General features: G+C 39.3%; 1 protein-coding gene and 1 long non-coding RNA gene across 52 annotated transcripts in view; one reads left to right on the top strand and one right to left on the bottom strand.

Annotated features, from left to right (window-relative positions):
• SORBS1 (sorbin and SH3 domain containing 1) overlaps positions 1–5285 on the bottom strand; it is a 306979-nt gene extending 301694 nt beyond the window's left edge. For 37 of the 50 annotated variants that reach the window (XM_074233268.1, XM_074233276.1, XM_074233280.1 and 34 more), the window contains exon 1: positions 4594–4677. The gene's annotated coding sequence lies outside the window, so the exon portion shown is untranslated. Of the gene's footprint in view, positions 1–4593; positions 4679–5182 lie in introns of those variants that run through there. The other 13 variants (XM_074233311.1, XM_074233312.1, XM_074233316.1 and 10 more) reach the window with 4 other exon arrangements.
• Positions 4816–23373, top strand: part of LOC141521117 (uncharacterized) — an 86013-nt gene continuing 67455 nt past the window's right edge. The window contains exons 1-2 of one of the 2 annotated variants that reach the window (XR_012477849.1): positions 4816–5442; positions 18206–18301. This is a non-coding gene — a long non-coding RNA (uncharacterized LOC141521117). The remainder of the gene's footprint in view (positions 5443–18205; positions 18302–23373) is intronic. The other variant, XR_012477848.1, reaches the window with a different exon arrangement.

Raw genomic sequence — 23373 nt, 5'->3', positions numbered from 1 at the left:
GGGCTACCTAAAACAGACAGCAGAGGGAAAGTAGATCAGATCAAACTGGTTTAAACAATAGGTTAGAGGACTTTGGGGTACTATAAGGAAAACAACATGACATAGTAATGACAAATACAATCCAGAGATCTGAGTTTAGATCTACCTATTACCTATATGACCTTTCTAAGACTTGCTTTCCTAATTTGCAAAATGTAGGGGTTGAATAAGATGACCTCTTAAAGATGGAGAGGGAGAGGGAAGGAATTATTGTCAGCCATCTTGACCTATGTCACGCCATGGGACTCTGATGTCTGGGAGGAGAAAGGCTGATGACTTTTCACAGTTCTGTCTCACTTGCAAGACATCACCATCATGATGTCATTAGTCCTCTTTGAGAACAAAGGACAAACAACAGCAATAATCTTACAGAGCATCTAAACCCTGCATTGGAGGAAGTCAAGCTACAGTGAAATATAACTCATAAATGGCAAAGGTAGAATTCTGAACTCAAGTCTCTTGTTCCTACTCCCTAATGCTATCATTTCTGAGACTTCATCTTGAAAGACATCCCTCCCCCATCCACCATGGCTAACAACTCTCTATTAAGAAATTGAGTATTGAGGCTGCTAGGTGGTGCAGTGGATTGAGTACTGGCCCTGGAGTCAGGAGGACCTGAGTTCAAAATTGACTCAGATACTAAATAATTGCCTAGCTGTGTGACCTTTGGCAAGTCACTCCTAACACCATTGCCTTAAATAAATAAAAAAAAAATTGTAAAACAGTACTACAAAGAAAACAACAGCTTAGAAGGCATAGAAAGAGAAATGTTACTTCATTTGAAAACTTAATTGAATTATTTTATCAAATTATAGTGCCCTTATTCCACCCCTCGACTGCTCCCCCACTCCAGTGTAACTGTTGGACCAAGGTATGACTATGCAGTCCCTTTTGAGTCAGATTCTTGAGCTGACCCTAACATTGCCTTCTCAGACTAGTCTAGGGCTAATCTGAGATAAGTCAAAGGTGACTTCAAATTCATTTGCACCTGTGAATCCAAAAATAGACTCATCCCTCTTTCTACCTCTCCCTCCTTTCTACCTCCCCATCTTAACCCAAATTCTCTAATTTTATCAAGAGGAAAATATCATATGAGAAAGACTTATTTTAATAATCTTATTTTTGAATTTTAACAGAAGCATATCTTTTTTCTTTTGTTTTTTTTTAGTTTTTGCTAGGCAATGGGTTAAGTAGCTTGCCCAAGGCCACACAGCTAGGTAATTATTAAGTGTCTGAGGCCGGATTTGAACTCAGGTACTCCTGAGGGCCAGTGCTCTATCCACTGCACCACCTAGCCGCCCCTAATAGAAGCATATTATTAACACCTAATTTGGAGGTTTATCCCTTTTTCCCTCTCTCCTTTCTTAGGCCTCAGTATCCAGATAATGATTCTGTTTTGCTGGTTACAAGGAAACCACACAACTATACTTCACTCATTCACTCTAATCAGAGAAAAGCTAATTCTGAGTGATAAATCATGTCACTCTATCCCCTGGCAGCATGTTATAAGGCAAAGAACCCTAGCTGCAGAAGAAAGACGCACTGATCCTAGTCACTGAGGATTCCAGTCAAAAGGATCTCAAAGATCATCTCATCCAAATCTTCCATTTACACGTGAGGAAACTGAGGGCCAAGGAAAGGAAGGAATTCACCTCCAAATATACAGCTAGTAAGAGACAGCATTGAAACTCAGGTCATCTGTCCCCATATTCCCTGCCCTTGGCTGTAACCCTTGGACAAATCAGGATGTAGGTAGATAGAATGTTTGTACCACCGATGCCATAGAGCTGCAAGGATAAAATAAGATATGCAAAAATACTTTGTAACAGTAAAATTACCATAGGAATGTGAGCTGTTCCTATTAGTTTTGAGGACCTAAAGTAGCCCTGATGTTCATCCTGGGAATGGGGGATGAAGGCTTTGTATTCAGAAAATCCTTTAGCCTGATGTTATAAGCTCCTACTGCTCAAAGGCTTCAATGGGCTAACATTTCCTTTATTTGGACTATGCATTCACTGAGCCAACCTGCATTTTTTCCACCACCAGAGGAGTGACAAAAGGCTCAGCTGAACAGATGAATATCCTAAATAGGGTACTGTTATAGAGCTCTTGTCATTGGGTTCTTACCTGCTTAGGCCCATCTGAGTCTCTAAGCAAATAAAGCAAATAAAATCCTGGCTAACAAGAGCTCTGTCCATGCAACAAAGTCCATCAGATGACCGCCCATTCTGCACAACAAATATCTATTTTGTCTGATCCCTGCTTGCAAACTGTAACACTCCCTAGAACTAATTGTGCCTGATCTGTACAGTATTGTATTGTAGTCGGAAGCCGGGACAAGGAAAGAAGAAAGGAGAGCTGAAAAGTTGTGCTCTGTTCTGGTCTTTAAAATAATAATAGCAACTCACATTCCTATAGCATGTCTCTTTAATAATGCCATTAATCAGGGGCGGCTAGGTGGTGCAGTGGATAGAGCACCAGCCCTAGAGTCAGGAGTACCTGAGTTCAAATCTGACCTCAGACACATAATAAACCCAACCTAAAAAAAATAATAATTCCATTAATCAGTATAATGACCCTCATTTTATAACTAAAGTCAGGACTGGAAAAATTAAGTAATTTTCCCAGGGTCACAGGAAAGTAAGTGTCAGAGTGAAGACCTGAACTTGGATCTTTTGACTATATATAAGACCAGCTCTCTGTCCAGCTGCTCCACTCCCAAAATGCTTTCTTTTCCCACACCCCAGTCAAACATCCCAATCACCACCCTTCTGAAAACCTTAGTTGAACTGTGTGACCTCTAAGATCCCTTCCAGCTTAAAATCTTCTGGCTTTGGGGAGGGGAGGGTACCATTAAGGGAGGTTCAAAGAGTTTTTCATTTGCAAATTCACCGAGGGGAAATTGCTGGGCTTTCAGGTCATCTCCAGGTCCTCCAGGGTAGGAATGAGATTCCCTAGTAGACTAACTTTCCCCTAAACCTGAGTCCCAAGCAGAAGTCCTCCTGCTACCCCAGATGCACAGGTTAGACAAGACACTGGGTCTGCCCTCTCAACCAGACAGCTTCTTTCTTTCCAGCTATGTCAGACACACACACACACACACAAACACTTCTGTAGCACAATCATAGAATGTTAGAACCCTAAGAAGCCTGAAAAATCATTGCTGCATGAAAAGTATTTTAGGTCCTCTAGTTCAATGACACCACTCATTTTACAGATGAAGAAACTGAGGCCCCCAGAGGTAATGTGAAATCTGGATCAGGGGCCCATCAAGATCTAGTACAAGCTCTTCTACAACTGGAGTAACTGTCCTTCGGGGTCTTCATTTCCTGTCTTCTCCCCAAAGGAAGAAAATTCACTCAAACCATCCATCCCATTCTTTCCTACCAATTCGTCTTCCTCACTGCTAGCAGCACCAGGCAAGGACCACCCCAGATAAAATGGTCCTCCTGTAACATGAGAAGACCAAGGCTAAGAGAGGCAGCTTAAAATAAAAAAGCGTTCCCAGTCAATGTCAGGCTTGTCCTCACTGATGTTCCCGGGGAGGGAGGGAAGGAGGGTCAGGGGCCCCTCAACGGCGGCCAGGTTCCACGGTGCTCTCCAAATACATCCCTTCCCTACTGATGCAGAAATCAATTCAGGCAAGCAGGCCTTGTGACCAAAAAAAGAGCATAGAGAACTCACTGTTTCAAAAAATTCAAAGGCTCTGCCCAAACATGCTGAGAAAACCCTGGCTTTTGACGAAACAAGCCAGGCACAGTAGGGTCCCCCTTCGGCTTTTATGTGGCAATTTAACAGTGCAATAAATTTCTCTCCCTCTTTAAAGGAAACACGCAGTGGTGGATTTCAAAGCCCCGGGATGACAAGGGCCGCATCAGGGCTGCAGGATCCGCGGTCCCTGTCCACGGGGGCGGGGGGGGGGGGGGGGGGGGACTGGCACGATCCGATGCCACCTTTGATGGGTGTCTGGGACGGGGCTGTCGCTTAACCAGGGAGGAGGGAGAGCGGCTCTGCCAGGCCAGACAGTTAGATTATTTTCTTTCCTTCCATGAACTCTGTTCAAAAGGACTTTTCTCCCGACAAGTGGGCAGAGGAACTCTGGGTAGGCGCGGAGCTCTTCCAGCCCGGCAGGGATGCCCGCTCGTTACCGCGCCCAGGGCGCCGCTGCCAGCCTGTGTCCCGGGGGGGGGCCGCCGATGAATGGGCACCCGGGATGCCGCCCTGCCCGGATCCTCCCTCCCCGCCCGGGCTCTGCCCAGCCGCGGTGGCGCTCCCCGCCCGGGGCTGTACCGGACAATGCCCGGCCGCCCCCCGGAGCTGCGGGGCTCCCCCGGCCCCTCTGTGGGGACCCTCCCCGCCCCCGCCCGCGCGGAGCCCCGTCCGGCACCGGGGCTTCACCTTTCCACGTACCGGAGCCCCCCGCCCAGCCGGCCTTCCCAAAGCACCGCCTCCGGGCGCGCCAGACAAAGGGATTCCCGGCGGGGAGGGGGCGCCGCGCCCGGGGCCGCAGGACCCTCGGCCGGGGCCGCGCGCGGCGGCGGGAGCAGGACCTACCTCGGCGCTGCCGGCCCGGCCCGGCCCGGCTGCCCGGCTCCCCCGGCGCCCCACGCCGCGGCTCGCCCCGCTCTGTTTTGCTGTGACTCGGGCCTGACTTCACCGACACATGAGCCGCGGGCCAATGGGCGGCGGCGGCCTCCCCCTCATTAGCATGCATCTGGAACGCGGGGCTCGGCCCGGCCTGGCCGGCGGGAGGAGCCGCGGGGACCGGGAGGGGCGTGGAGGCCGGGGGACCCCCGCAGCCGGGCCCCGCCGGGCGCGCGGGCGTGGACGTGGGCCCGCCCCGGCCTCCGCGGGCCGCGGGAGGACACTGAGGCAGCGCGCAGGGCGCACACGCGCCGGGGCCGGCCTTCAGGTCGCGCGCAGGGAAACACATAACGGTCTCTGCACCCCGTTTCGCAGGTGAGGGTCCTCCAGCTCAGAGGCTGGGACGGGGCCAGGGCCGCCCGGGTGAACAGGTTCCTCGCCACAGGGGGGCCCAGAGACCGAGAGGTGCCCACCCGAGGTCAGCTGAGAGTGCCGGCAGCTGGAGTCGCTACGCTTCGACCGGCCACCCAGCTCACCCGGGGCCGGCCTTTCCGCTTACCGAGTACCCCGATGGGGAATCCGGACCCAGGCTCCAGCTCCAGCCGGCAGACAGACGAGCTACTGCCTCCGACGGATAAAGACCGAAGCAAGCGGGAAAGCGTGCATTGCCGAATGAAATCAAGGAGTTTGGTAGCACCATATAAGGGAAAGAGCTGGATTTGGAGTGAAATATCCTAGGATCAGATAGTTGTGATAGTCTTTACCTTAGGGAAGTAAATCATCTCTGGAGACTTCAATTTCCTCCTGTATAAAATAAAGGTTTGTATCAATTATCCCTAAGGTCCCCTCCACCTAAAGCTTCTATCAAGAGTTCTTAAGATGGAATTTGGGGAACTTTTTTTTGTTTTTTTTTAGCAAGGCAATGGGGTTAAGTGGCATATCCAAGGCCACTAATTATTAAGTGTCTAAGGTCGGATTTGAACTCAGGTACTCCTGACTCCAGGGCCGGTGCTCTATTCACTGCCACCTAGCTGCCCCTGGGAACTTTTTTTAAAAAAAATAGTTTGATAGCTTTCAATTTGATTGATTTCCTTTGTTATCCCATGTATTTTATGTTACTATATAGATTTTAAAATGTTACTCTGAGAATGCCATAGATTTCACACACACACACACACACACACACACACAGAAAAAAAACTTAAGAACACCTGCTCTTGGGTTGGCTAGGCAGTTACAGTGGACAGAGCACCGGCCCTGGAATCAGGAGTACCTGAGTTCAAGTATGGCCTCAGACACCTAATAATTACCTAGCTGTGTGGTCTTGGGCAAACCACTTAATCCCATTTGCCTTGCAAAAATCTAAAAAAAAAATATTAAAAATAAGAACACCTGCTCTTGGGGTCACTGGCACCATGCTAAGATTTCTGAGTTCACCAGTAAGAACCCATGACTGTTGAGTTCCTATCAATTTATCTTTAAGAAGACAAGACTTATAAATATGAAACAGTGAGAGAAGTATACAAGAAAGTTTGGAAGCAAGAGTTAAACCTAGGTCCTAACAAAGGAAAATCTACCACCTAGAAACTTTACCCAATAGATCTCCAAACTGGTTGTGGCTACCACAACACACACACACACACACACACACACACACACACACACACACACACACACACACACACACACAGAATGAAAGAGAGAGAGAGAGAGAGAGAGAGAGAGAGAGAGAGTTCCTTTCCCTAATGATCTTAGAAACTGAAAGATCTTGGGCTTGCAAAAAGTTTGGGAGCTTCAAGTGGTAGGTTTTTGTGGTATAGTTTGAGCTAAGACAATAGGGCATTGGGATAGCCAAGATTTCTGGAATTTGAGGGGACCCCTGAAGAATGAAGTTCAAGGGTTCAGGATCTGCACCAAGACAGATCCCAGCTAATCCATGACTTACAGAGAGGTGCCTAAGACTCAAAGAGCTTAAGCAACTTGACTTAGGAAATATCAGAAAGGAGATGTGAACCCAGGACTTCCCCATGAAAATCTTATTCTGATACCCAATTATCTCTATGGACAATAGCAATTTGCAACTACATAGCATTTTTAGAAGGCAGTATGGAAAACTGATTTCAGAGTCTAGAAGACCCAGGTTCATCAAATCCTACCTCTGACACATAGGGGTCACTGTGTGACCCTGGGCAAGTCACTTAAGATTTTCTCCAAGACTTTACATCACAGCTGATTAGGACCCACACCAGTAAATGTGCAGATCCTTGACAGTATTAATTAAATGATAGGCTGGGGGGAATGTCATAGTTTATCTGATGATGATGATGTTTTATGCTTTCTGGGCTGGCAGACAGAGTCTCTACACCTCCAAGAGTTTCCTACACCAATAAAATCTCATATCCAGTCCCTATAGCACTTTATAGTATAGGGTTAGTATAGTATAATATAGGGTATTTTCATATACATCATCACTTTTTTTTTCCTGGAAGAGGTCATGTAATTTAGATTAGCAGGAAGGAGACAGGCTGGAATTCAAAGGATTGAGAGAGTGAGAACAATAAAGAATTATAGGCAAGCAATACTGAACTGGAATAGAGAGTCCAAATTGGGGAGCAGTGAGAACAGGTTGATTATATAGGGTGGACCATATCAATAGAGTCTTAATGTTCAACTATCTGAAAGGCAATGAATAGGGAGTCATCAACAGCAGATTGACAGAATCATCATATGAAGATCTGGAAGGTCCCTTGGAGTTTATCTAGTCTAATCTCCCACCACTTCAATGGATTCTGTTCATAACATTCTTGACAGATGGTCCAACCAGCAGCTCCTGCTTGAAAATTTCCAGTGATGAGGGATAATTTGTGAAGCAGCCGGTTCCATTGTTGGACAGCTCTAATTGCTGGAAATTTTTTTCTCATATTGAGCCAAAATCTGCTTCCTTCCAATGTTTACTCATTGATCCTATTTTTCCCCCTCTGCATCCATATAAAATGAGTACTTTTCCACATTACAGCCTTTGAATATTTGAGGACAGCTACCGTCTCCCCTGTTACCCTCCCCCTTTCTTTTCTAATAGGTAAGCATCTTCAATTCCTTCAAATATCCTTCATATGTCTTTTTTTTCAATGTTTTCCCATCATCCTAATCACCTCATACTCCTACAAAGGCACCTAGTTAGTCTCTAACATGCTCTTTTCCATTTCTAAGAATGACATCCAGAATTAGGCATAATAGTTCACTTGGGTTACAATTAAACTCAACAGTAAAACCTAAGTACCTTGAAGACAAAGACTATTTTGTCTTTTTATTCCCAGTGCCTACCATAGAGCCTGAAACATAATTTCTATTTAACAAATGTTTGTTGAATCTAATAATAGTAGATAATATTTATATAGCACCTCCTAAGTACCAGATGAGGTAACTGAGACAGAGGTTAAATGATTAGTTAAAGATAACAGAACTAGTTAATATCTTGAGGGTGGATTTAAACTCAGGTCTTCCTCCCTCCAGACACTGTGTTCTATCTACTGAACCACCCAGCATACTGAAATATGAAGTTATCTTTATTTACCCTGGTACTAGACTCCTATTAAAATGACTCAGATGGCAATAGGTTTTCTCATCAAGTTAACTAGCATTTATAAGAAGCTTACTCTATGCAAGTGACCATGCCAAGTTTTTGTTGTTTTTGTGGGGGTTTTTTTTCATCCAAATCGCACTTGGTTAATATTAAGCTTTTAATCAATTAAAACTCCCAGGTCTTTTTCATGGAAACTATTCTCCAGCCAGTTCTCTGATCATATTTTTTGTATGTAATTGCTTTCTTGAATTCGGGGAACAGGATTTCACCTTTTCCCCTGTTAAATATTATCTTGTTAGTTTAGGCCAATTTCCCCAGTTCATTGCATACCAGTTCTGTCATCTAACACGTAAACTTTCACTCAGCTTTTACCATACACAAATTTTTTAGGCATGCCATCATTTTCTTTGTCCTAATAGTTGATAAATATGGTGACAAAAATAGATGCAAGGGCTAAAAACTTTGGAGTTCCTTGTAGGCATGTTTGTTCTATCAGGTACAAATTCACCTAAACCATACTTGCTAACAGCTCCTGTGGAGAAGCCAACCATCCCCATCAACTGCCCACAAATCATTCACAATGAAAGAGGCAAACTAACCTAGCTGAGGCGGCAAGTCACCTTGGGGTGAAGACCCCAAGCAATATACACCACCAAAACTTCTCAGATCCCAACAGAGACTTCTCTGAATGTGGTAATTGCCTTGGGAATAGCAGTGGTTTCCAGACCATTGATCCTACTTTCAGCCTGGGTTCTGAAGCCATCATTGAGGGGAGAAAACACTATAGCAGAATCACCACAAGTGGCATAGTCAATAGAGTAGTGCAAAAAGAGTTAGCACTTAATACATGATTGTTGACTTGAAATCCACACCAAAAGCTGACAACTGACTACTGCCAGATTAGTAAACCCAAGAAAGATCCCTTGGTAGTGGTGAAACCACCTAGACCACATTCCTTTCCACTAAAGCCCTTGGCACTGTCAAGCAAATAAACATCAGAAACTAATATGATTTTATCAGTAAGGACATTAAAAAGGAGGCATTGACATCTGCTTTATTTGTATATCCCAAGGATCATGGGACCTCTCCATTGGACTTGCAACTGAAATCTATATGTTTTCATCTCTCCTTTAGAATACAAACTCCTTAAGATCAGTGATTGTCTTTTCTATTTGCATTCCCAGAACTTGTCACAGTAGTTTGCCCATAGTAAAGGATTATTAATAAGTCTTCATTTACTTTTTCATTCATCTGTTGGAACCTTCACCATATGGAAAGCAGTTAATGAATCCTTGATTTTCCCTAATGATAATTTCATTCTTTAAAAGTTGGGGAAATGAGAGGATGTGCTTTTCTGGACCTAATTAAGGTGAACAAAGATGAAAATATTGATAAAATAAAAGTGATAGAGTGTGTGGAAAAATTTTTGATAGATGAGAAGAAATCTGGGTAAAGTCTAACACTCAAGATTTTTGGAGGGGTCATTTCATAGAGTTCAGGAAAGAGATAGAATTTCACGTCATAAAACATCATAGTAGAAGTTAGGGGGAGAAGTACCCAAAAATGAAATTCTCAAGACAGAAATACGAATAATTCAAAGAACAAATATAAAGGATGGAAGAAGATTAATGGATGAATTTACTGAATACCTTATTGACAACTTAAGTTTTCAACAGCAAAAACTTGAGATGAATAAAAAAAGTATCAGCAATTATCTTAGAATGAGCAACAGTAGGCAATACGATAAGATAAAAAAAAGTTCAGGGTGGATGGATCGATAATAACATATTTCAGAGGGAAGGTAGAAGTCATATTTTACTTCTGAGAGTCAATGTAGTATAATAGAGCATTTGCCTTATATTCAGGAAGACAGATTTAAATCCTACCTCTGACACTTACAAACTTTGTGATCATTTAACCTTCTTGGGCCTCAGTTTCCTCCTGTAAAATGGGAACAAATAAGGTCTGCCATATTTAACCTACCAAGAGTTATTAGGAATAGAAAATATTATTTATGTAAAACTCCTTGTAAACCTTAAGGTGCTACATAATGTCTGTTATTATTTCTGTGCTTCTTTCCAAAAAAAAAAAAGATCTTTAGGAAAACTTGAACACAAATGGTTAACAAAGATTTGAAACAATATCAGCAAAGAGATGGAAAGAGAGGACCTAAGTGTTCTCTATGAATGCAGATTACTAGACCTGAACAAACAACATCCCAAAGTACTGAAAGAACTGACAGGTGTAATTACTAGACATTGACACTGACCTCTGAAAAATTAGAAAGAATGAGAGGTACCTTGAAACTGGAAGTAGGCAGATATTTTTCAAAAAAAGAATAGGGTGGAGTTTTCCAGTAGCATGCCTGTGAACCCGACTTGAATTTTAACAAAATTCTTTAATGTGTTATTAAAGTGATGGTTTATGAGCATTTAGATAAGGAAGTAGGGATCATTAAGAGCCTACAATGGCTTTTTCAGGAGCAGGCCATGCCAGACTAACCTCATTTCCTTTCCTGACAAGGTTACTAGACTGGTAGATCAAGAAAATGCTATACAATTGTGGAGTGGGGCTGACTTGGAAGAAATATCATTGAGTATACCTGGAACTGAGCAGAACTCCCCTGGGATAATAAAACAATCCCCTTATTGGTCCATGGATCAACATGGCAGCAGCAAGGAATGTCTGTGTCAAAGAGAACTGACCTCTGAAGGAGGCAGAGGCATTCATTCTGTAGACTTTAAAAAGAGAAACATCTTCCTTTCTTGATAGCCTTCTTCCTATCTTTTGAACATGTGACATCTCTCTATCTCTGTCTCTGTCTCTCTCTCCCTCTCCTCAAAAATGAGGAAGAGAGAAATTTCTTTGTTTACTTCTTCTACCCTGGCAATTATGGTGGATGGTGACCTCCAATTCATGTGCTGCTTAGATGAAGCTCAAGTTAGGAGAAATATGTATGAAGAATGATCAGTGGAGTCACAACAGCCCAGACAGGAAAGGGTAGTCAATATTGCCAAATGCTGAAAAGACATTAAGAGGGAGGAGAACTGAGAAAACACCATCAGATCTGTAATATTGATAACTTCAGAGAGAGTAATTTAGTTAAGCAATGACTGAAAACCAGTTTGCAGACTTCTGAGAGGAGGGAAAAGAGACAAAGTGGAGGCAATGAATGTGGTTAGATTTTTCTAGGAATTTGACTAAAAAAAGGAGGAAAAATAGAATGACTGGCTGAAAGGCTGGTAGAATATTGTGAAGGTTTTTTTTTTTAAGAATGAAAGAGATGGTTAGGTGGCACAGTGGATGGAGCACTGGCCCTGGAGTCAGGAGTACCTGAGTTCAAATCCAGCCTCAGACAGTTAATAATTGCCTAGCTGTGTGGCCTTGGGCAAGCCACTTAACCCTGTTGCCTTGCAAAAAACTAATAATAATAATAATAATAATAATAATGTAAGAGATGCATGTTTATAAGCAGCAAAAAAAGAACCAATAAACAGGAAGAAAAAAGAGAATGCAGATAATTGAGAAAGCAATTTGCTGGTAAAGATGGAAGAGAATGAGATCAAGGGTTTATGTAGGAAGGTTTACCTTGGCAAGGAGAAAGTCTGCCTCATTATCAGAGACTAGAGGAAAGAGTAAGGATGGTTTCAATTTTGAGTTGAAGAGAAGAGGAAGAAAGGAAACTCATGGCAAATGGCTTCCATTTTTTCAGTAAAATAGGAGATGAGATCATAAGATAATAGGGTAAGAAGAAGATGTAGGAAGTTGTAGGAGAGAACAGATTTCAAACAATTTCTGAAGGTAATGGAGTAAGAAACCAATTGGGAAGATAAAAGGATTTCCTTACTTCAGTGAGGAAACATATGAGGTTAGATAATATAAACAGATAAGGTAAATTTGAAATTGGTTGAATGACTGAACACAAAGAAAACTCACTATGGCTCAAAGTCATCTTGGAGATAGGACTTTAATGGAATCCCCTAGGAGCTGCATTTGGTCCTGTATTATTCAACATTTTTTTTCAGGAACTTAGATGAGGGAATGTATAGTATGTATATCAAATTTTCATATGACATGATAGCTTACTCACCAAATCTAATGACTTTTCTTAATCCTTATTCTTGACTTCTCTATAGCATTTAGATAATTGATATTCTTTAGATATTCTTTGAACTCTGGGTTTTCTTGACACTGTTCTCTCTTGATTTTCACCTTACCTGTCTCCTTTGCTGATTCATCATCTCTAATTTTGAGTTAGCCCAAAGCTCTGCCTTGGTCCCTCCCCCTTCTTTCTCTACTCTCTCATCACCTCTCATGGTTCAATTATCCTTTAAATATAAATGATTCCCACATTCTCATATCTAGCCCTAGTCATTTATCTTTTTTTTTAGAGTTTTTTTTTTGTAAGGAAATAGGGTTAAGTGGCTTGCCCAAGGCCACACAGCTAGGTAATTATTAATCGTCTGAGGTCAGATTTGAACTCAGGTACTCCTGACTCCAGGACCCGTGCTCTATGCACTGTTCCACCTAGTCACACCTCTAGTCTTTTTTCAATCAAGCATCTCCAACTGCCTATAGGACATTTCAAATTGCATGTTCCATAGGAATCTCAAACTCAACATAATCAAAAGAAAATTCATTATCTTCCCCCCTACCCAATAAAATGTTGAACTTAATTATTTCTTCCAATTGTTATCTAAACTCACAATCTCAATGCTATTCTTGAATCCTAATTCTCCCATATACACTAGCTAATCATTTGCCAAATTTTATTTCTTCTGCTTCCACAACACTTCTATCTGTTCCCCTTTCTTTTTTTTTTTTAGGTTTTTGCAAGGCAAATGGGGTTAAGTGGCTTGCCCAAGGCCACACAGCTAGGTCATTATTAAGTGTCTGAGACCGGATTTGAACCCAGGTACTCCTGACTCCAAGGCCGGTGCTCTATCCACTACGCCACCTAGCTGCCCCGTGTTACCCTTTCAACTTTTACAGTACTTTTTCTACTTAAGCCACTATATTATTATAATAATATATTATTATTATTATATATTATTAAGCTAATCTATATTATTGTAATAACACATTAGTTGGCCTTCCTATCTCAAATCTCTCCCTATCCCCATCTATCTGGAGTAGGTAGATGGCTCAGTGGATAGAGCATAGCCTTGGTGGAATAAAGAGGACAGGAGTTCGAATCCATCCTCTGACACTTACCAGCTGTGTGACCTTGGGCAAGTTGTTTAATCCTGATTGCTCCACATCCAGAGCCATCTCTAGTCATCCTGATTCATATCTGGCCACTGGACCCAGATGACTCTGGAGGAGAAAGGAAGGCTGGTGACTTAGCACAGCATCCCTTCACTCAAATCCAGTTCATGTGTCTGTTATGGCATCACCTCCCTGATGTCGTGGTCTTCTTTGAAAATGAAGAAGAAACATTATTATCTCCATCCATCTAATGCACATTTGCTGACATGATTTTCCCAAAATGTTTATCTGACCAGGTAACTCCCCTATTCAATAAATCCTAATGGCTCTCTATTGACTTTGAGTTTAAATACCAATTCTTCTGTGTGCCTTTTAAAGCATTTTATAGCCTGACTTCATCCTATCTCTTTAGCTTTATTATTGATTACCCCCAGTTGTACACACTATGGTCCAGACTCCCACACCTTGCCCCAGTGGTCCCACAGGTGTAGAAGCACATCTGTATCATTTTTACCTCTAAAAATCCCATGCTTCCTTTAAAACTCAGCTCAAGTATTACCACCTATATGAAACTTTTATTGATGCCCTTAACTACTAGTGCTCCCTCCTTCAAAATTGTCTGGTATATGTTTCCATGTTTACATGTCATTTTCCCCAAAAGAACAAATCTACCAAGGGCAGATTGTCTTGCATTGTTGTCTTTGTATTTCCATCTAGTATTAGTGCTTGACACATAGTAGCCTAATAGCTATTGAAATCCAGTATGCAAAAATGTCTTGACAGGCTAGGGTGGTAGATTGACTATTACAAGATGAAATTTAATCAATATAAGTGTAAAAAACCCTACACTCAGATGAAAAAAAAATCAAGCACACAGTATAGTTGAGGAAGGGGAAAACATTAAGTGCTTTATTTTTTTGTTAAGAGAGAGAGAGAAATTTAAAACACACATTCAATTAGTATAGAAATTTATCTTACTCAACAGAGAAATAGAAGAGATTAAAAGAAGGGATAGGGTGATAAGGGGAGGATAGATAAAAGAAGGCAGCAGTCAGGAGCAAATTAGACTTCTAAAAAGTGATAAGATTTAAAAAGATAAGGTTAAAAGAGAATAGGATAGAGGAAAATACACAGTTACCAATCGTAACTATGAATGTAAATGGGATGAATTCACCTATAAAATAGAAGAGAGCAGAATGAACTAGAAACCAAAATACAACAATATGTTGCTTACAAGAAACACACTTAAAACAAAAAGACACACACGGGCTTAAAATAAAGTGCTGGAGAAGATGCTATTATGCTACAGCTGAAGTTTTAAAAAAGGCAATAGTATCAATGATGATCTTACACAAAGCAAGAGTATTTAGCCTTTTGCTAAAGGGTACCATGAACAATGAAATAATATTAATACTGAACATGTATGCACTAAATAGCATTGCATTAAAATTCTTGGAGGAACAGTTAAATGAATTATAGGAAGAAATAGACAATAAACTATACTAGTAAGAAACCTCAATTTGATCATGCTCTGACCCAGGTACATCTAACTATAAAATAAACAAGAAGTTAAAGAGATGAATTATAGAATTATAGACTAAGTAGAATACAATAGACCTCTAGAGAATCATAGATGAGAGTAGAAAGAAGTATACCTTTTCTCAGCTGAATATGGCAACTTCACAAAAAAAATTGACCAATATTAGGGCATAATAATATTTCAGACAATTGCAAAAAAGTAGAAATATTAAATGTACCCTTTAAAACCACAATCCAATAAAATTAAATTCATTAAAGAAAAATTTCAAATAAAATATTAGTAAGGAGACTACAGCAATATATCACAAAGATACACTATGACAAGGCTGAATTTATACCAGGAATACAAGACTGTTTCAATAGAAGGAAAGCATAATTGATCATATCAATAACCAAAGCAATAAAAATATGATTAATATAAATCAATGCAGATAAAGCTTTTGACAAAATACTACATTCATTTGTATGAAAAACACTAAAAATCATAGAAATAAATGGAGATTTTCTTTAAAATGATAAGTAGCATTTATCTAAAACCAAGAGCAAGCATTATCAATATCAGGGATAACCTTTCCAATAAGATCAGCGGTGAAGCAAAGATGTCAATTATCATCATTATTTTTTAATATTGAATTAAAAATGCTAACTATAGCAATGACAAGAAAAATAAAATAAGGAAATTAGTATGGGTAATGAGGAAACAAAACCAGCATTTTTTGCAGGTGATATGATGATATACTTAGATAACTCTAGAAAATTATCTGACAAACTGGTCAAAATAATTAACTACTTTAGCAAAAGTTCAAAATATAAAATAACTTATACAAAAGCATTAGCATTTACATATACTACCACTATATATACCACTTTGTGATACAGTGGGAAGAGGTGGAAAGAGAAATTCCATTTAAAATAAAACTATGCAATTCTTTGGAGTCTTCTTGTCAAGAGGTGGAAAGAGAAGAGGTAGAAAGAGAAATTACATTTAAAATAACTATATAGGGGCGGCTAGGTGGCATAGTGGATAAAGCACTGGCCCTGGAGTCAGGAGTACCTGGGTTCAAATCTAGTCTCAGACACTTAATAATTACCTAGCTGTGTGGCCTTGGGCAAGCCATTTAACCCAGTTTGCCTTGCAAAAACCTAAAAATAAAATAACTATATAACTATGCAAGAGGTGGAAAGAGAAATTCCACTTAAAATAACTATATAACTATGCAATTTTTTGGGAAGAGGTGGAAAGAGAAATTTCATATAAAATAATTATATGACTATGCAATTCTTTGGAGTCTTCTTGATAAGACATACATAGGAGTTATACAAGCACAATCACCTAACATTCACACAAATAGAGACAGAGCTAAACAATTGAAGAAATATTAATTGCTTATGGGTAAGCTGAATCAATTTAATAAAAATGACCACTAAATATTATCTAAATTTTTTTTACTTAGGAAAAACACTACCTAAATTTATTTATTCAGTGCTATACTAATCAAAATAACAAAGAATTACTTTATAGAGCTAGAAAAAGTAATTTTAAAAATTCATATGGGGCAGCTAGGTGGCACAGTGGATACAGCACCAACCCTGGAGTCAGGAGTACCTGAGCTCAAATCCAACCTCAGACACTTAATAATTACCTAGCTGTGTGACCTTGGGCAAGCCATTTTAACCCTATTTGCCTTGCAAAAAAAAAACCCCTAAAAAAAAATTCATATAAATTGAACAAAAGGTTAAGACTATGATGGGAATCGATGAAATGACATGTGAAGAAAGTGAATCTATTAGCACCAGCTCTCAAACTATATTACAAAGTGGTAATCCTCAAAACAATTTGATGCTGGATAAGAAATAGAGTACTTGATCAATGGAATGGATAACACACACACACACACACACACACACACACACACACACATTTATACTATATACACATAATATATAGAAGCAAATGAGCTCAGTAGTTTACTATTTGCTAAACACAAAGATCCCAGCTATTGGGGTATGAATTCTCTGTTTGACAAAAATTGCTGGGTGAACTGAGTAGTCTGGCAGAAACTAGAGATAAGCCAACATCTGACACATATACCAAGATAAGCTCAAAATGGGTATATGATTTAGACATAAACAGCAATATAAGCAAATTTGGAGAATATGGAGGAAATTTCTTGTCAGATCTATGACAATATAAGAGAGAGAGAGATTCAAAGGAGGTAAAAATGAATGATTTTGATTACATAAAATTAAATGATCTTGCACAAACAAAACCAATGAATTGATTAGAAGAAAAACATGAAATGGGGGAAATATATAACAAATTTTCTTATAAATATCTTATTTCTCAACTATAGAGGAAGATAAACCACATTTGTAAAAACTAGGAGCGATTCTTCAATTGATAAATGGTCAAATGGTGTAATCAGACAGTTTTCAGAGAAAGAAATCAAAACTATCAATAGTCATATAAAAATACTCCAAATTACAAATAATTAAAACAAATCTGAGGTACCATTTTTCATCTATCAAATTAGCTAAGATGACAAAAAAGGAAAAGGACAAATACTGGAGGGAATGTGAAAAATAGGAATACTAACACTCTGTTGTTGAAGCCATATACTGTTCCCTCCATTTTGGATTACAATTTGAAACTATACCCCAAAGCTATAAAACTCTGCATATTCTTTGACCAAGCAATATTGGTACTAAGTTCTCTATCACTAAGATATGAATTTAAAAGGAAAAGGACACAATATACAAAATATTTGCAACAGCTCTCTTTGTGGTTACACGAAATTGGAAATTGAGGGGAATGCCCATCAACTGGGAAATGATAGACCAAGTTATGGTATAAGAGAGTGAAGAAATACTGTTGTGCTATAAGAAATGATAAGGGGATGAGTTCAGAAAAAGTTGGGAAGACATATGAATTGATGGAAAGTAGAGTGAGTAGAAGCAAAAGAACAATCTACATAGTGATAGCAATATTGTAAAGATAAACAACCATGAAAGAGCTCTGATCTTTCTCTGATCTAAATAACTCTGATCAATATAATGATCCACATAATTCCAAGACTCAATATGTAAAATGTTATCTACCTTTGGTTGGAGAACTGATAGATTCAGAGTGTAGATTGAAGCCCGTATTCCCTTTTATTTTTCTTGCTTTCCCCCCCGCTTCAGAACATGGAACCATGTTTTATATGACTTTGTATGTATAATGGGTATTGCATTTTTTTTTGCTTTCTTTAGGCAACTATGTGACATCATGGATAGAATGTCAGAGCTACAGTCAGAAGACTTGAGTTCAAATCCAGCTTCATACACTTACTAGCTGTGTGACTCTGGGTAAGTCATTTAGTCTCTGTTTATCTCAGTTTCCACATCTATAAAATAGAAGTAATAATGGCACCTACTTCCCAGGGTTGTGTGGATCAAATGAGACAGCAATTGCAAAGCACTTGGTATAGCACCTGTTACATAATAAGTGCTATATCAATGTTTATAATAATAATAATTATTATTATTAATAACATCATCATCAACAATGGTTAAAGGAAGGATTGAAAGGAGAAAACTCAGAACTGAAGAAAATTTATATTTTAATCATAAAAACCCAGGCATTACAAAGGAAATTAGCTTGATTTAATTTTTTTTGGGAAGCCCCCCCAAGGAGAAACCCCCCAAGGAGACACTATAGTAACCTTAGATTACATTGCAACTTAGCATCCTTAGGGCAGCTAGGTGGCACAATGGAGGGATCACCAGCCTTGGAGTCAGAACTTGAATTCAAATCCAGCCTCAGACAATACTTAGCTGTGTGACCTTGAGCAAGTCACTTACCCCCCCCATTGCTTTGCAAAGATTAAAAAAAAAAATAACAGCATCCTGAGGAGATAGATTGGATCAGCCACAACTATTCCATTCTGGGCATTTCAATTTAAGGACATTTAAAAAAATAGGGCACATCCAGAAAAGCATCTTGTTAAATAGACTGTGGCTTGTTAAGTTTGTTTTGAAGAAATTAAGCATGTTTAGCATGGTAGAAAGAAAATAAGAGAGATAGGACTACTTTGTTTAAGTACTTAAAGGACTGTCTAATGGAAGAGGGATTAGGTTTGCTCTGTTCTGGCCCCAGAAGGAAAATCAGGAACAATGCATTGACTGATGTTGCAGAGAGACATATTTAGCCTCACTGTAAGGGAGAAAGCTCCCTAATAACTAACAACTAATAACCAGAGCCTCGTAAAAGGTGAACTGACTAACTTAGGAGATAGTAAATTTCCCATCACTGGAAGTCTTCAAATGAGGACAAGCTCATTACTTGCCAATAATTGGGATTTCTCTTTAAGTGTGAAGGGATCTAAATGGCCTTTGGGATCCAATGTTAACAGTTTGTGATTCTAGAATGCATATCAGCTATCGTTCCAAGCTTTATGGCATCTGCAAATTTGCTAAACCTACCTTCTAGTTCATCCCTCAAATCACTGATAAAAATGGTGCATAACTTATCCCATAGAGATCTTCTGGAAGGACATTAATCCACTAATCAACCCACAGATATAACTGTTCAACTGCCTACCAATGTACCTAATTGGCAGAAGTTCAATATATATCTATTGAATATACTTGCATTCCCTAATGTGGCTTTTAAAACACATTCTCACTCAAATGATTAGCCATTGAATGTTTCTTTTTCTTCCTCTATGAACTTCAGCACTACTGCAATATCAACTTTTAAAAAAAGCTGATTAAAGCTTGCACTATGAGTAGCTGTTCACATTTTCTCTTTAGCGGCATTTTAGTGCACCAAATGACTTCCCAGAATCTTTCTTCCACCACTGGGCATAAATAAAAATTCCAGCCAGGAAAGTCATGCATACAAAGTAGAGTCATAAACATTCTGGACATGGGGCCCCAACCAACATGAAATGAGTTGGGGGGAGGGGTGCAGAGGAAGAGACAGGAAGGGTCCTGGTGGAAGGGAATCTCATATGGGAATATAAGAAAATAAAATGGAGGAGGAGAATTTGATAGTTTTTAAGATGAATTTCTGAATAATTAAGACAACACAATGGAGTAGATAGAAGTCCCTGAACTTGGTATCAAACATCTCAATGACCTATTACCTTGGGAAAGTCATTTAATTTCTCAGTCTCAACTTTCCCATTTGCAAAATGAGAATCATCATAGTATCTGCCTCTTAGTCTTCTTGTGAGGCTTAAGTAAGATGGTCCATGAAAAGATTTTGCAGGTGCTATGGAAATGTATTGGAGTTATTATCTCATTAAAATTTAGCAAGTCAGTAAGATGAAGTTTATTTCCAAATCTAATAAAGATGAAATTTTAATAGGGATAAAGGCAAAATATTACACTTAGAATCAAGAAATCTCCTTCTCATAAATAAGATGTTAGATAGCAGATGAAAAGATATAAGGGTTAAAGTGGACTGACTGCAAACTCAATACAATTGAACAGTATGAAATGTTATTATAGTATACTGCCAAAAATCATAAAAAATTTTGTGATACTTTTAAAAAAGCTCACCACCCTAAAATAAAGGTGGAGTCCTACACTCCTTCCTCCTTAGACTACATCTGAAGTTTTGTGTTCAATTCTAGGCTCCACATTTCAGGAGGAAGTGTGCTAACAAACTAGTGAAGATTTTCAGGAGTGCAATCAGGATGATGAAGTTCATGCCTTATTACAATCAATGGAAAAAATTAGGGATATTCCTTTGAGAAAAGATACCAGGGTACTTTTTAAGGGACAAAGACCTGCATGACAACCATGATAAAATATTTTTAGAATCATCATGTGGAAGACAAGGTAGATATCTTCTCCATGGCCTTAAAAGGTAGAACTAGGAGGGGTGGCTAGGTGGTGAAGTGGATAAAGCACCAGCCCTGGAGTCAGGAGTACCTGAGTTCAAATCCGTTCTCAGACACTTAATAATTACCTAGCTGTGTGGCATTGGGCAAGCCACTTAATCCCATTTGCCTTGCAAAAACCTAAAAAAAAAAAAGGTAGAACTTGGAACAATGGGTAGAGGAGGCAAAAAAGGCAAACATGGGCTGGATATTAGGAAAAATTTTCTAATTTAATTGGGCCACAAAAAAAGGGGTTTTTTCCTATTACACCCTTAAAATATTTGAATCAGGTGATACAGAGAATAGAGTGCAGGGATTGGAGTCAGGAAGACTAATTTTCTCAAATTAAAATCTAATCTCAGACCCTGGACAAGTCACTTAACCCTATATGCCTCAGTTTCCTCATCTATAAAATGAGCTGGAGAAGGAAATGGCAAGTCACTCCAGTATCTTAGCCAAACCCCCAAATGGGGTCAAAAAGAGTTCAACATGATTGAAAAATGACTGAACAACAATAGTATGTTTTGTGCTGCTTTCAAATATAGCTTCAGATTTTGCCTAATTTCTATCATTTTCACAGGAATCACAGTTCTATATTTCTTAAAAATCATGTTTTACTATACAGAATTGGGCTTGTTTAACTTTCTCAAAATGTAGCTACTGATGATTTCCTGTTATATTTGGCCCACGGAACAAACCAATTCACTATCCAACAAAAGTCAGCCAGCACACTTGCACTCATTGTATCCTTGTATCACTTTTCCATTGTGCAGATTTCTTGATGGAAGCATTCCCTGACCCTAGGTTTTCTGGGAAGAAATCCAATGTGAATCCAAGAAACAGATCTAGAGTAGCATGTTAAATCCTATAACTTTAGAGACTTTGAGATCACTGGCAACTTCATCTTAATTTTCTATCTTGTTTCCCACAAAGCATTTGATCTCTTTAAAATATTATTTCCATACCACTTCTTTAACTTTATTCATCTGCTCTCCAGAACATATTTCTCTGTCTTGGCTTTCCTTTTCTGAATATCTACAAATATCATCTCCTTCTTTGATTTTAGCCACAAAGTCTTAAACATTTATTTTTTGGAGAAAGAAAACTTGTACCATCATTCATCACCTTGACAAAATTTTTATTATACCAAGTTTAAGGAGCAACAGTGGTTAAAAAAAAATCTTTTCAAAACTGAATCAGTGGTTAACTTTTCCTGTATTCACTTCTTTACTTTGAGGTCAATGTTTATTAATGTTGTTTTTGCTGTCTCTAATCTCACATTCACAAATAAAGCAAGAGTATTTGGTATACCCAAGTGGTAATTCTAGTAAAAGAGATATGCCAAGAATACTTTTTAAATTTTATACTTCTCAAGAGAAGTTTCATGTTTTGATCATATTTTGATGTCTTCTTGCAAGAAATTCCATTCTTTTAGTCTTCAAGCCAAAAGTTCATCTTGACTTTTGGATATTTAGATCATAAATTTTTTTAAAAGGCAGCCATGTTGAAATGGTCAGAAAGTGGGTCTCAGAGCTTAGAAGACTTGGGTTCAAGTCCCATCTCTGATACAAATCATGTATGTGAGCCTGGGTAACTTCTCAACGTTTTAGGTCTATAGTCAAACATGTTGGCCCTATGTGGTCCACAACATTCCCTACTGTGACCCAGACTAGATTAAAATGCAACTGGAAAATAGTTAAGAAAATAAATTAAACTATAATAAGACATGATATTATATTTTGAAACTAAATAAATTTTCTGCCATAGGGATTCTCATATTGGGATTGGTAACCCCCATTTCTATTTGAATTTGATACCACTGCTCTAATTTACTCCCTTCTTTGTAGAGAAAGTGCAGAACTGGATCAATAGAGGAAGTTTCTTCACCTGGAAGTTCTCTAGATCAGTGGCCTCAGGTCCAGCCCCTCTCCCTAGGCCTAAGGAATTGAGGACAGAAAGATTACTTGAATGGAGAGATCACCACCTTGGTAGTTTCCTAGCTAAGTTTCATCACTATTACAACATCATCACCATTACATCCAGAATGATAAGATTCATCTGGTTCCTCCAATTGTTGATGGTTAGGGTCAAGTGGCTCTTAATGGTATAAAGTAGATTTTATAAGTAATGGTGGAACCGGATATTGTATAGTATGCCTAGATGTGGAGGTGAGTCGGGAGAACTGGAGATGACCCTGGATGTGAGGCAATCAGGGTTAAGTGATTTGCCCAAGGTCACATAGCTAGTAAGTGTCCGAGGCCAGATTTGAACTCAAGTTGTCCAGACTCTAGGCTTGATGCTCTATCCATAGCACCATCTAACATATGTGATACAGCACAAGTGGGATGTCCAAGATTTATCCTGACCATCTTTTTTTGTAAACAAAATAAAGTTGACCTGCTTACTTAAATCAAGGAGTAAACTCATCTCTGAAACTTAAAGATACTCATATATAACAAACTGTATTTGGTGACAGGCATGCTTACCAGGCATTTAGAATTTAAGTTCTACACTTCACTTTCTGTGATGTACAAAAACTTAAGATAATAG

The sequence above is a fragment of the Macrotis lagotis genome, chromosome 4, assembly GCF_037893015.1.
Source record: "Macrotis lagotis isolate mMagLag1 chromosome 4, bilby.v1.9.chrom.fasta, whole genome shotgun sequence".
In the NCBI taxonomy this organism is placed as follows: domain Eukaryota; kingdom Metazoa; phylum Chordata; class Mammalia; order Peramelemorphia; family Peramelidae; genus Macrotis; species Macrotis lagotis.
This window is presented reverse-complemented; position numbering and strand designations above follow the sequence as displayed.